We start from the raw sequence: 15,159 nt of genomic DNA, 5'->3' as shown, positions 1-15,159 counted from the left end.
AAGAGTAAGGATGCCTAGATCCGGCTTGATACAGACTCAATTACTACCTGGAACGGTCTCAAGCAGGGATGCCCTTAGGCAGTGACACTTTTGAACCTTTTCACATTCGACTTTGAACAAAAAATACACATACCAGAGACAAATCCTCTGAAATTAAATGCAACACCTGTATCCTGCACAACATACCCAGATGACATTGTCTTATTCTCGCAAAATCGGAGAGGTCTACAAACAGCTCTGAATATCTTTGAAACATACATGAATTGAATCAACTTAAAATCAACGTTAAAAAAAACCAAGCTCATGAACTGTCTAAAAGACAGAATATGAAAAACAACAAAGCTCTGTTCCTGTATAGACAAAAGATCACACAGGTCAAAACTACTAAATACTTAGGAATCTGGGTGAACCAATCTTCAACAGAAAATGACTGGATGCTGAATCTAAAAATGAAAGCCCTTTCACTTGCAAGGCAAGGTTGACTTCTCCACTTTAAATATGGGAAGTTTTTGATGCGACCGATTATAACTTTTTCTCGCCAAAAAGTATCAGCCATATTAACATATGGAGGCGAGACAATGATGAACCTAGATCCTGGCAAAAAATGGAAGGGATTTTTTGGAGGAAAGTTTTATCCCTCCCGCAGTCGATACCCATGGCAAGAATAAGATTCGAGCTAGCCTTACAGTCTCTAAAATCCCTCATAACATGGAAGAAATTGGACCTATTTAGAAAAATAACAACAGAGCAACACATTCCAGCCTTGTGTATATTTAGCACAGATGCCCGTGCATATCATGCAACCGTACTTGAAACATGGAAAAGGCATACTGAAGCAATTCGAGCAAAAGCGGATATCTCATTAGAAATGTTAGAAAAAAGACCTCATAAAGCTAAAAAGAAAATAACCATTAAAGACAGGATCGAAAAAATTGAACAAAAGTCGAAATATAACCGTGATCTAAATTGTAATTTTGACAACAGACCTATTAAATGCCTACCAAAATATCTACAAATGTTCCCAGATAGACACATGAGGGACACCTACTTGAGATTGCGTCTAAATATTCTTCCTACCAAAGAACTTATTGCAAAGAGAAAATTAATATCCAGTGACTCGAACTACTGCCGTTTCTGTAAAGAAGTAAATGTTGTAAAAACACTAGAACATATTTTCATGCAATGTCAAACTTTAAGCGAAAAAAGATCTGCTTTTGGAACTCTCTATATGAAACCGTCAGCGTAACTATCATCCAAAGACAGATGGGAAAAATTTCTACTAGGTGACGATAAAAAAGACATTTGTGGACTTGTAAAATTCTGAGAAACTATTATCATTCTGGAACAACCGTGAGAACCCAGAACTTAATGAAAGGTTTTGTAACTAAAACCAAATCATCTAATAATAAAAAAGTAAACAAATAATCAATCACCTTATCTCTTTTGTTGAGGCAGGGAAAACACTCCAAGGAGTAGGTATAGATAGGTGTTCACCCGTGGGAATCGACAGAGGTCTGCCTTGCGCAAATTGCCCCAGTTTTTATCAGCCACAATCCCCGACAATGTGTGATATTTGGTGGGGAAAAAACACAATGTTCACTTTGCCTGGGGTTCTGGGTAATAAATTCTGGGCCGCTTTGCGCAAGTCAGACCTCTGTGCATTCCCACGGGTGTCCTCTTTTGGGAAATGCATGGGGCTCCCTGTTTTTCTTGCTGCCTTCGACACCCTAGGCCCAAATCTGTAGGTTGCCCACATGAACAAATTGTGCTGTGGCGAAAAGCTTGGGCTTACCAGCGGGTTACCCTTTTCCTTTTCCGCCCCCAGTAGGTGCACCAACACATGTGAGCTACCTTTTTTGTCGGGACACCTGTGGGAACACGAGAAGGTATGACATCTGTTGTTGGCGACATGTTTCGGTGAGTGGACACAGGGAAAAGTCTCTGAAATTGGCTGGAAATGAAGACAATTCTCAGACATTTCACTCTGGCCACCCACCGAAACACACTGCCAACAACACATGGCCTACCTTCCCGCGGTACACTAAAAAGTACACTACACTTTAGGGCAGGCTGAGGGGCACCCTAAACCGCCAGGTAATTTTCTAATGTACTGGGGGTGATCCTCTACCCACCCACACCAAATGCAGGGGGGGGCATCTCATTCAGCCCTCCCTGGGGGCAGATAAGAGGGGGCATTTCATGCAGCCCTCCCTGGGGTCAGATGCCCCTTCCTAGGAACAGATATCTGCCCCCAGGGAGGGCTACAAGGGGTGAACCCATTTCCTCTTGGGGTGAGGGGGAGAGGGCGACCCCCCTTTTCTGTCAAATATATCCCTGGTGGCTAGTGGCCCCCCCAAACCCACCCAAAATTCCCTTTTGTTATTATTATTATTATTATTTTTTGTTTTGTTTTTTTGCCCCCTTCCCTGGGGGCAGATGATCAGCCATCTGCCCCCAGGGGGGCCCTAACCTGCAGGCCCCATCCTTTGGGGGGCCTGCACACTATTTCCTGGTGGCCCTCCCCCTAGCCCCCAATTGGATGGGGGCCACCTCATGTACTCCTGCCTGGGGGCATAAATCTGCCCCCAGGGAGGGCTACAAGGGGTGGCCCCCCTTTCCACTTGGTGTGGGAGGGGGAGGGCCACCACCATTTCAGGGGGGGCAAAAAAATCCCAGGCCCTCCTGCCCCCACCCCCCATCCCCGTTGCTTTCCGTTTATTTTTTGTTTATTTTTTTATTTTATTTTTGCCCCCTTCCCTGGGGGCAGATGATCAGCCATCTGCCCCCAGGGTTGTACACATATGCGCCCCCATGCTTTGGGGGCTGGGAGGACGAGGGCTGCTTACTGTAAGCAGCCCCCACCTACCCCCCCGCATTCAAAGACATCTCTGTGTCTAGTGGGCATTGCTGCCTGCGCATCGAGCACCCTGCGCCCAATCCACGGGCAGCAATGCTGTCACAAAGGGTGTGATTGGAAAGGGGAGAGTATCCCCTTTCCAATGACACTCTTTCCGACAAAATCTGTGGTGGCTAGGGCCCCCAAACCCCCTCCCCCTTCCCATCACGTTTTTTTTTATTTTGCTTTTTTGTTTTGTTATGCCCCCACCCCTGGGGGCAGATGGTCACCTGTCTGCCCCCAGGGGTCATTATATATGTGCCCCCATACTTTGGGGGCCGGCGGGGGTGAGGGCTGCTTACTGTAAGCAGCTCCCCTACCCCCCACGTCACAAACGTTTCCCCGGTGTCTAGTGGGTATTGCTGCCCGTGCATCGAGCGCCCTGCGCCCAATCCGCGGGCAGCAATGCTGTCACAAAGGGTGTTATTGGAAAGGGGAGAGTATCCCCTTTCCAATGACACTCTTTCCGACAAAATCCGTGGTCGCTAGTACCCCCAAACCCCTTCCCATCATGTTTCTTTTTGTTATGCCCCCACCCCTGAGGGCAGATGGTCACCTGTCTGCCCCCAGGGGTCATTATATATGTGCCCCCATACTTTGGGGGCCAGGGGAGTGAAGGCTGCTTACTGTAAGTAGCCCCCCTCCCTCCCACGTCACAAACGTTTCCCTTTGTCTAGTGGGCATTGCTGCCTGTCTGCCCCAGGGGTCATTATATATGTGCCCCCATACCTTGGGGGCCAGGGGAGTGAAGGCTGCTTACTGTAAGTAGCCCCCCTCCCTCCCACGTCACAAACGTTTCCCTTTGTCTAGTGGGCATTGCTGCGTGCGCATTGAGCGCCCTACGCCCGATCCGCGGGCAGCAATGCTGTCACACAGGGTATCATTGGAAAGGGGCGATTCTCCCCTTTCCAATGATACCCACCTCGATCTCCGGCTTGAAATACAGCCGGAGATCGAGGGGGAGAAAGGTGAAGACTCACCCTATATTTTCACTTTCACGCCGATGTGAATTATGCATGCCGACGTGAAACTGAAGGTAATCCAGCCCCCTGGCAGTGAGGGGGGACCTCCCCCTCACATAGCCCGGGGGTTGGATTACTGTTTTGTGTGATCTATGCTTTGCGGGGATCACACAAAACAAGGTGCCAAAAAGAACGAGCGGTCTTGTCCTTGGCACTGCACATGCACTTCCAAGGACAAGATATATCGTCCTTGGCACTTAGGGGGTTAACCAAATAGATTTACGTAGACAAGTCAACAGTATATTAAAATCAGCAATGTAAAACAGTGTTCAGGGTCGGCCAGTATCAATCAATCAGATGAGTAAAGCAAATGGGTTTTTAAAGAGGAACGGAACAGACAGTAGGAAGTAATAGAACGTAGAGACAGAGGAAGGAGGTTCCAGTGGAGAGGAGCAAGAAGCTGGAAAAAGCGAAAGCGAGATTGAGCACAAGGGGGACAGGGACCATTAAGTCTAAAAAGACCAGCAGAGCGGAGAGGACGAGGAGGAGAATAGAATGAAAGGAGAGATGCAAGATAGTCAGGAGCAAGACCATAGAGAGATTTGAAAACTAGACAAAGAAAATTATATTTGAGCTGAGAGTAGAAGCACAGCCATCCAAGTGAGGCAAGAGAAGAAGAGATTGAATCCCGATAAGAGAGGAGACAAATTGAACGAATAGAAGAATGACAGATTGATTTAAGACGAGCAAGACGTGAGCAGGGAAGACCAAAGAATAGGACAAAGCAGTAAAAGAGTCAAGAGAAGACTAGCAAGGAAACAAGAAGCTTTGTAGCATGAAAGGTGAGAAATTTGTGAATTTTGCATATGTTGTAAAGATAAAATTGACAGACGCACGATGTGAGGGAGATGTGAAAGACTGGAGGGAGGAAAGGAAATAGAAGAAGGAAGAGACAAAGAAGAGAGAGTGTTGGCGGAAAAGAATAAGACTTCAGTCTTTCCAGCATTTAAAGTAAGAAAGTGAGAGGTCATCCAGGATTTAATAGCAGAGAGGCAGGAGGAAAGAGTATGATGTATGTCTGGAGTGAAAGATGAGAAGGAAAGAAAAAGCTGAGTATCATCAGCATTGAAGTGGCCTGATACTCCAAAGGATGAAATAATAGGGGCAAGGATGGAAGTGTATAAAGAAAATAGAAAAGGACCAAGGACTGACCCTTGAGGAACACCATGATTAAGGGAAAAGGAAGAAGAGGTGTTGCCGCTCCAGGAGACAAAAGTACGATTAGATAGGTAGGATGAAAACCAAGATAGGACAGAACCACGAAAACCAAAGGAGGAGAGAAGAGAGTCCAGAAGCAAAGAATGATCCACTGTATCAAAAGCAGCCGATAGGTCAAGAAGAATGAGAACAGAGGAGGGTTTTGAATAACGAGCTGACAGAAGAGAGTTAAGTATGCAAGTCACGGCTGTTTCGGTAGAATGGCAGGGACGAAAACCAGACTGAGTGGGCGGAAGAAGAGATAGATCAGACACGAATGTTGAAATTTGTGAATAAACAAGGAGCTCAAGAAGCTTAGATAAAAAAAGGTAGGAGGCATATAGGACGCAAGTTTGAGACAAGAAGGGGATTATCTGTGGGTTTCTTTAAGATAGGAATAATAATTGCGTGTTTGAAAACAGAAGGAAAAGTTGAGGTGGTAAGACTGATGTTAAAAAAGGAGTCAAGAAATGGTACCAAGAGCAGGTACATTTTAGGAATAAGTAAAGAAGGAACAGGATCAGTGGGGGCAGCGGTGGTGTGAGCTTTGGCCAAAAGAAGGGCCACTTCATAGTCTGATACAGGAGCAAATTTAGACACAGTATTAGAAGGTGTAGGAAAGGATAGAGGAGAGGAATTATATGAAGGTGACAATAGGATGTCCTGACGTAAAGAGTGTACTTTAGAGGAGAAGAAATTAGCGAGATCAGATGCAGATAGGGATGATGTAATGGAAGGATCAGATGTAGGAGGAGAAAGAAGGCGAGGTTTGAAAAATATGACGAGGTTGAGTGGATTGACTATGGAGAAGATCAGAGAATAAAGTACTACGCTTATCAGATTTAATACAGTTTTCGCAGAGAGCATGGTAAGAAAAATAGGTAGCATGATTGGCGGGAGAACAGAGTTTGTGCCAGCGCCTTTCAAGGCGGCGAAGAAAACGGCGCATAGAAGAGAGATGAGAAGAGAGCACAGGTTGGGCAGGTTTGCGAGTGGGCTGAAAGGAAGAAAGAGGATAAAGTTGATCAAGACTGGAAGCAAGTGATGAAGAAAGAGTGGACGTTGCTTCGTCCGCCAAGAGAGTAGAGAAGTGTGTGAGAGATGGAAGAGAATTTGCACAGGTGTCATAGAAAAGTGAGGAGTCAAAGTTGCGTAGATCACGCCTAAAGAAAGTAGTATTCATTGAAGGGGGCGGGGGTCAGAAGAAGTAGGTGGAAACAGAGAAGCTGAGAGTAAGGAATGATCTGATAAGTAGACAGGAAAAGCAGATATAGAGGGGCAGTAAATGACAAAGTAAAAATCAAGTCGATAGTGGAACCAGAGGTATGAGTATAAGGAGTAGGAAGTGGAGAAAGCAGATATGAGTCAAGTATTGATAGAAAGGGGGATGTTAAATGGGTAGAGGAAAGATGGAGATTAAAGTCTCCAAGCAGGATAAGAGGTGTAGGACTAGGTTAGATATGACCAAGAAGGTGGCCAATGTCCTCGCAGAATGACCACAGTGGGGTAGGTGGGTGATAGATAATGAGAAAAGAGATAGCGTGGGGAATGGTGAAAGTTTTGTACATACATTTAAACAAAGAGTATTCAGGTAAGGGCACAGGGGAAGGAACAGATATGCAGTTAGCACGATATAGTAAGCCAACGCCGTCAACGCGTCCATTGGCTCGAGTAACATGGGCAAAGGAGGATAGGGAGGAAGTAAGCAAGGTAGATGCAAGACGCTGTGTGTGGTCTTGTTCCATGTGTGTGATTTGTTGTTGTGTAGGTTGGGGATGTAGAGGTATGTAGGTGTGGTTCCCCATGTGACTTTGACTTCTATTGCCCAATGCAGTCTATCTGCACTTCATTGCATCCATGGTAATGCTTACTCCTATTCTCAGGGGTGATTATGGATTAATGCATGTGGTGTGCATTTGTGCTGCTCATGCATGCCATCCTGTGCTATGTTCCTATGCCCCTCAAGGCCCAGCCAGCAGACTGGTTGCCTATGCTTGTGGTTCCCCCCCACCCCCTCAACACCCCTCAAGGCCCAGCCAGCAGGCAGGTTGCCTATGCTTGTGGTTCAACCCGCCCCCCACTCAACACCCCTCAAGGCCCAGCCCGCAGACAGGTTGCCTATGCTTGTGCCCCCCCCCACTCAACAGCCCTCAAGGCCTAACCAGCAGACAGGTTGCCTATGCTTATTCCCCCCCACCCCCCAATCAACACCCCTCAGGGCCATGTAGTTAGACTCACCCAGCAGCCAGGTACGTTGTGCAGCGTATAGTGCCATGTAGCGGGGAAGCGTGGAGTTGCGCACCACCATGGCATCATGTGTGGAGCCCGGGAATCTTGCACAGCAATGCGTTATGATTTTGCATGCATCGCACACCATCTGGACATTCAGGGAATGGTAGAGCTTCCTGTTGCTGTACACTACCCCCAAAGCATGACAGGCTACTAGCTCCACATGGGTGCAGTCGGGGGCACCAATTACATTTGGCATGCCTGCCAGTGCATGGAATGCTATTTTGGTTGCATTCACCTCCTCCACAGTCTGTGGTAACTTGATGTGGTCCCTTGCGTGTTTCAGGAGTGCATCTACCATGTGGTTGAGCACACGTGAAAAACAGAGTTGTGAGATACCGTGCGGCTGCCCCACTGTGTGCTGGTAAGTGCCTGTGGCAAGGAAGTGTAGCACAGACACAACCTTCAGCAAGGGGAGGATGGCTGTCTGGATGTTGACGAGGCTCACCAGGTCGTCATGAATTGTGGAGATGGTGTCCCTGTCCAGGCGGTACAGGGTGTGGATCTGTGCAGGGGTTAGGTCAAATGGACTGGCCCTTAGGCGAGGGATTGGTGGCTGCCTGCGGGGTACAACTGCCTGTACCATTGGTATGTGCTGGCCCAGTCTCACTCTCCTGCGCCTCCGCTGGATTATCTGGTTCACTGCCTGCTCTAGCAGTAGCAGTGCAGGCATGTCCTCCAGCCCCAGTATTGCAATTGCTAATGATAGCATTGTGGATTTGGGAGGGGTATGTTGTGTGGGAGTGCTCCTTTTTCTGCTGTGCCAAACTCCATTGCCTCCACCTGTGCTGATTGTGTGCACATGTGGCAGTTTTCTACACAGCAGATCCCTATTAACGCATGCTCCGCGATGCCAGTGTTTACGGCATCATGGTATCCGTTGTTACCGGCATCTCCGTACAACTCTTAATGTGCACTTGACTGCGGCATGCCGGTGTCACAGCACGGCTGCCGTGTGTCCGCGCTCATACCGTCAAGGGAGGGCCTGGTCACAGCAGGTCCCTGCCGATGCCGGTTACACCGGCATCGCTGCTTGCAATACTCTGGTCTGGTAAACAATGGCGGTATGGTGATACTGGCATCAATTTTACCAGACCTGCAACCTTGTAATGAGGTCAACAGTCGACTATGCCACATGTTACCCTGAGGCCTTCCTGTTGAGGAACAATACATCTCAGCAGATTTTAAAACATTTGATTCCTTTTCTGTCACAGGTGGGCTTCCCAAAAGAAATTTTAAAAGACCAGCGGACTACTTTTATTCTCTTTTTTAATATAACATGCATTGAGTTTTCATGAAAGTCCAACATGTTTATCTCTTATAAGCCACAAAAAAACTCCTGATGCAAACTGTTGCCCCCCCCCACCTCATCTCAACCCACCCTCCCATAAGGGTTCTGTTACAGTCACAATTCTCTGGATCCTTTTTGAGGTCCTACATATAGCTTCAAAAACAGATACACGCAAATCTAAACAAGTGAAACTCCAAGGCCCTGGTTAGATCCTCACCATGGTTCCCTAGTTTCCATCGCTACTGCTTCCCAATCCCCCAATCGCACTCCTAAAGTCCCACACTATCCTAGGGATGTTGGTACTTCAATGCTACTTTTGAACATACCTCACATCCATTATCTTTCAGTTCCCCATTTAGCTTCGAACAAACCCAATTCTTCCTGAAAAGACTCCATGTGGTCATTTACCACAGCCGTAAATTTTTCCGTTATCAAAATATTACACAGTTTCTGCATCCATTCTTTCTTGTTGGGGTCTCTCACTTTTTTCCAATTTTGCACTATCGCAAGTCTGCCTGCCCGGAATATTGCCTCCCACATTCTCGGAAATCTTTACTTGTCTCTGGCAATCTGAGGCATGCTCAACAACATCTGTAATGGGACAAATGTAAGTTGCGCTCCCGTTATCTCTTTCATCCAACTCAGCAGATTAGACCAGTAAATCTGAATTCTGGTTTAGCACCACCACATGTACACCAGCGATCCTATGGCCCACATTGGCTTGAGCATTGCGGGGAAACTCTGGGATAGATCTTTGAGAGTTTTAAGGGATCCCAATGCCACCCATGGAGAACCTTAAAGTTGTTGTCCATCGCCTCTGTAAACAGGTTACTGTGGAACATAATCTTGTAGACCATATCCCAGGTGTCCTCCGACACCTACTCCCCGGACAGATCTGGCCAGTACACTTTACATTTCTGCCTACCAGAGAAATCCATTGTAACTAGAGTTTTATATCGTTTAGAGAGCATCCCCTTCTTTGTAACCACTGAATCTACAACATTCTCCAATGGTTTGAGGTCTCGCACCAAGTTATTGTTCCATTTCAGGTCGGTGGCTATTCCTTTTAGTCGTAGATAATCAAATATGGATATAACCTCTTGACCCAGTATCCCACCTAAATCATTGTACCCCTTGAACTCCCCGTCAGCAAATAATTGCCCCCCTCGCTCAAGACCCCTATCAGGCCATATTTGAGCTTCTCAAAAACCCTGTTTGGTAATGTCCAAGGGCCCACTCCAGAGTGGATTCATGGGTGACAGCCATGAGGATAGTTTATCGTTAAAGCCTCCTTTTTGCCAGAGATACAATAGCACCCCTAAATTCAGGTGTTTCCTAACAGAGACTGGAATAGTTCTCAATGGTGCACAGAGTTAATAGCAGACTTTTTTGGTGCATAGCTACATCTTCCAAGAATGACCAATAGGTTCCCTGGTCATTCCTTGCATGCTGTAAGAGCATTCTCAGTTGGGCTGCCCTATGATAGAATTGAACATCTGGGAAGCCAAATCCCCCACAGTCCCTAGGAGGGGTGAGCATTGTATTCTTGATTCTCTTTCCTTTGCTTTGCCACACAAATTTACTAACCATCATGTTCAGGTCTTTCAAATGGCTATCGGGAAGTACTGTTAGGATTGTTGCGAACAAGTAAAGCAAACCTGGTAGGACGTTCATCTTTACCGTTACCATCCTCCCATGCCAAGTCAGATTTGAAGGTTTCAAAGAGAGGGTCATAATTCAATCCATTTATGTTAGTCAACTCACTGGATATCTTAAGGCCCACATACATGATTGCTGTTTGTTCCGCTTACATCACTATTATCCCTTCACAGAATTCGAGATTACTGCGTTGATCGCTTACTGGCATTATATTCAATTTGGAGACATTCACTTTCAGCCCTGCGAAATAGCCAAACCTTTCAATCACCCACAACAATTCCGGAGAGAGGTTCGGAGGTCCCCCATGTATACTAAGATATCGTCTGCAAAAAGGGACCGTTTGAATTCCACCTCTCCACACCCTATCCCCTTTATTTGGGGGTTTTCTCTTACCGATATCAGCAGAGGTTCCATTGTCATCACATATAAGACCGGGGACCAGGGACAGCCCTTTCTCGTTCCTCGGGACAACTGAAAGGGGGGCAGACAAACTGCCTTTGACTGCCTTTGACCTGGACACTGGCCGTGGAGGAGTTGTAGAAAGCCACAATCAATTTTCTAAAGTTTAGGCTACAACCCATTTTCTGAACCACCCTACCCATGTATTGCCATTTTACCCTATCGAATGCCTTCTCAGAATCCAGCGAGAGCAAGTGAGCATCTATGTTCTGACTCTGCACATGAAGTATGAGGCCTGTTGTCTTATGTATATCGTCAGATCCCTGCTTGCCTTTGATAAATCCCACTTGATCACCCTGGATTAAAGATTGAAGAATCCCCTCCTGTCTTCTTCCCAACTGTTTTGCCAAGACTTTTATGTCTGTGTTAAGAAGAGAGATTGGTCTGTATGAGGTACATGATGTGGGGTCCCTCCTTCCCTTTGGAATCACCACGATGATGGCTCCCAAAATCGAATCTGGAAGATCGTCACCCTCAAAAACTGCATTGAAAACTCTTGTGAGATAAGGTGCAAGGGTAGATCGGTACACCTTTAAAAAGCAGACTGTGAACCCATTGTCCCCTGGGGTGGTACCTCCCTTCATACTCTTTATGGTTTGAATTATCTCAACGGTTATCAGGGATTCCAAGGTGGCTGATGTCTCCAGCGATATACCTGGGATATTGAGGTGATTCAAAAATTGTGTAATATGAAAACCGTCTCCATCATACTCGTACCTATACAAGGTTTCCTAATAATTGTGGAATTCCCTCTCACTATCCCCTTTATCATATATCAGTTGGCCAACAGGGCAACAAATCGCTGTTACTCATTTAGACTTGGTCTTCTCTCTCAGCTTTTAGGCCAGAATCTTATCCTCTTTCACCCCTTTTTCATTATATTTCTGTTTTAAAATCAGGAGTTTATTCTCTGTAGCTTGAACCAGGAGGTCCCTGAATTGGGATTTTTAAATGTTCCATTTTTTGGCATTCAACAGTGTAGTATACCCACCCTACGGATCACCTGGTTGAATTGCATCTTTCTCATCCCGAAGATCCCGTTCCTCCTTCTGCCGTTCTCTTTTTTTACGGGATGCAATCTGGATGAATTCTCCCCGTATTGTAGCTTTAAAGCCCACCCACACTGTTTGAAACCCCACTGTTCCATTGTCATTAAAGTCAAAGTAGCTGCTATTGCTGTTAAGTAACACGTGGACTATCTCTTTGTCTTTGAGGAGGAAATCATTTCACAACCACCTGCCCTTGTGTGTCTAATCCTCACATTCTTCTATCTTTGCTAGGACTGTATTGTGGTCAAACCACGGCACTGGTACTACAGAAGTTTCCACTACCGAACTCTTCAGCTCATTGTCAATCACAATACAATATATCCTTGAAAAGGATTTCTGTACTTCTGAATAGTAGGTAAAGGGTGGGTTCACCCTATTGTGGGAATTAGTGAATCTGTAAGCCCATATCCCTGTTTATTTCCACAAATTGGCAGATCACTAGGTTGAGGGGTGGAGTGGGACCCTTTGCATATCTTTTCCTATCTCTAAGCAGGTCCAGCACCATGTTTAAATCCCTTCTCCCCCTGATTATCTAAGGACCTGCAACAAACAATTTCAGTTTAGTCATGAGCGCTTCCCAGAAGGGGATTTAGACTGTGTTAGGGGAGGGCAGTACACTGACCCCACTGTCAGTTTTTTTCCCACGTATCTACCCTCTACATCTTTAAGTTCCTGATCGACCTTCAATCCCATGTGGTTAGCCACTATAATTGCCACCCCTCTCTACTTTGTAGGACATGATGCATGAAGGCTCACTTCAACATTTATGCTGCAGCTGATTCAATGCATTTTCTGGAGAAAAAGCAAGTCTAATTTAGAGCAAGTAAACTTTCAAAGGGGCAATGATCGCTTGGCTGGGGAGTTCAGTGTTGTCGCATTGAGGGACCCGATAGTGCGTAAGCCCTCAGTATTAGCCATAGCAAACAAGAGTAGGCATCTCTATCAAATCACCAAAAACATTCCTCACAAAGTAGGCATATTTCATCCTCAGAAGAGTCGCCTGCCAATTACTGTAAAACAAGAACCATAGAAACCTAATAACTACAATGCTCTCGACACAACAGTCCCCAACTCCCCTTTTCCCAGTTACCTCCTCTCCCCTAGCGTCCAGTCCAGAGCAGACCTACTCTACACGCATAGACTGGACCCCCAGTATAGCCCAGCCCAATAGGAACACATCAATAACTCTACAGTCATTCTGAGCCCTCGCCCAAACTGGCCCAATGTGCCTCAGTTACCAACCCCCTTATCATACACCCACTCCCAAACATTAATCCTACCCATTCGTGAACAGTCCATATTGCCCCAGGAAGAACTTCCTACTAATTGGGCTCAGAGGTCATCAGCACTTGAAATCCCCTCTCACCCCCTTATAACATCAATCTACATGTCAGGCAGAAAGAACCATGGCGATCCGTCATCTCTTGGCAGGTGAGGGACTGTCCATTTTCTGAAATTTCCTTAAACTCGGGATTCTGTAACGCTCACCTGACTCCCACGGAGGCGCTGGCCTGGTTTGGATTGCTGTGGCCTCTTCTAGGGTGATGCGCAGGACTCGGAAGATGGAATGGACCGGACCCCCAAATCTGGCTTGTCTGGCTCGTAGAAATATCCTTCTGTGTGTGAAAAGGGAGTATTAACAATCTGCGGGATAATGCGTAGGCCTCCCACTCCCCTTCTCACCCTCCACGAAACCCTTCTGCGATTCCCCGTGAAGTCTCACCTTAGGGTCTGAAAGGACGAGCTCTCCATCCTGCTTCTGATGCAGGGGCGCGTTGTTATCCAGTTACTTCACTGGATCTCGGATTGGTGAGAGTTCAAGTTCGCTTGACTTTTCCGGTAAGGTATCGTAAGAATTCTGTTGCAAGTTCAAGCTTTAAATAACCATTGTCTGTTTTCTCTATTTCAGGTGCTGAATGAAGATTCTGAGTTAGGGAATGGAACCGTCGAAGGAAAATTCTGGTGCGATTTTGATGAGTGGTTCCTCTAGTGTTCTTGCATTAATGCACTAATGCTTGTGTCTTTTTCCCCTCAGGGGCCGGCGTCGGAAATGCCGAAGATACAGTGCCGACCCGAAGTGAGAAGAGATGTCCCAATAAATATCAGGTAAGTCTTTGATGAGCGTTCCGCTAATGTCCTTGCATTCGCTCACTAATGCTAATGTCTTTTTCCCCTTAGGGGCCGGGGTTCGGAAATGGCGAAGAAACGGCGCCGACCCGAAGTGAAGAGGGATTGACCCAACAGGTAAGTCTTATGGTGGAAATTAAGCCTTTCTTATTCTCTTCCCTAGCTCACCTTTGTTCTTGTCTTTTTCTCCTTTAGGCGCTGAAATGCAGCGGAAGATCCAGATGGTCGCTGATGGGCAAGAAGGCGCCTAGTAAAGGTGATTGGAATGCTCCGCTGCAGCGAGCTATGCGATGTGCTTTTAAAAATGAATGTCTTCCCTTTAGGATCGTCGGCGAGATGACTCTGGAATGCGGATTAAGCAGGTAATGTCTCTTCTTTCTCCTGTTCTCCTCTCTTCTCCCTTTACAGGTGTTCCAGGATGCTGTCGGGCGTGGCTGGAGTCCGGATGCAGGAGCAGACACGGTGAGCGTCCAGCTGCTAGGTGCAGAACAACGCGAAGCGTGAGTTGCTGCTTGGGCGTGGCTTAAATAGCCTTCAAAGTAGTTCCAGGTATGTATTCTTCCTCTAAGGTATTTATTCTTCCTCCGGCCACACCCGTGTGGTAAAGTAGTCCCATAGGTAAAATAGTCCCATTCAGGCCTCTAGGTGGCCTGGATGTTGCAGCACGGTCTGCATCAGGTAAGTTCACACCAAGCACTTCTTAACACAAAGTCATCCTTTATGAGCCTGGCGCCTATGGCGCCTGGACAGTTGTCCAACATGAGCCTGGCGCCAAAGGCGCCAGGACTGAGTCCAAAGGGCCCCTACCTGGGGCCCCTGGGACTTCCCTCGGGAACATGACGTCTGCCTCTGGGGTTGCTGGGCCCGGTCTGGCTCCTTGGGGGTAGGCATCATGACAATTCTGTGTCTGTCCTTGTGTCTGACCGTCCCCAAGTGTTCTTGCGCCCAGGACTGTAGACTTGATCAATGGACTGTCTCTCTGCTATTAGTTTGGTGGACACTCTCTGGATGTCATCTTCCATTATCAACGTAAACTTGAGGCCCTAATACTCAAAAGATATCGAGAAGGGGAATCCCCACTGATAGCACTCCCTTTTTACATTTAGCCATTGCGTGAGTGGCGTACACAGGCGGCACCTTGCCAAGGTAAAACTAGACAGGTCTAGCTTT

This window comes from Ambystoma mexicanum, chromosome 9 (genome assembly GCF_040938575.1).
Source record: "Ambystoma mexicanum isolate Mex_15411 chromosome 9, UKY_AmexF1_1, whole genome shotgun sequence".
In the NCBI taxonomy this organism is placed as follows: Eukaryota; Metazoa; Chordata; class Amphibia; order Caudata; family Ambystomatidae; genus Ambystoma; species Ambystoma mexicanum.
The sequence above is the reverse complement of the archived record's forward strand: the minus strand, read 5'-3'. Positions refer to the sequence as shown.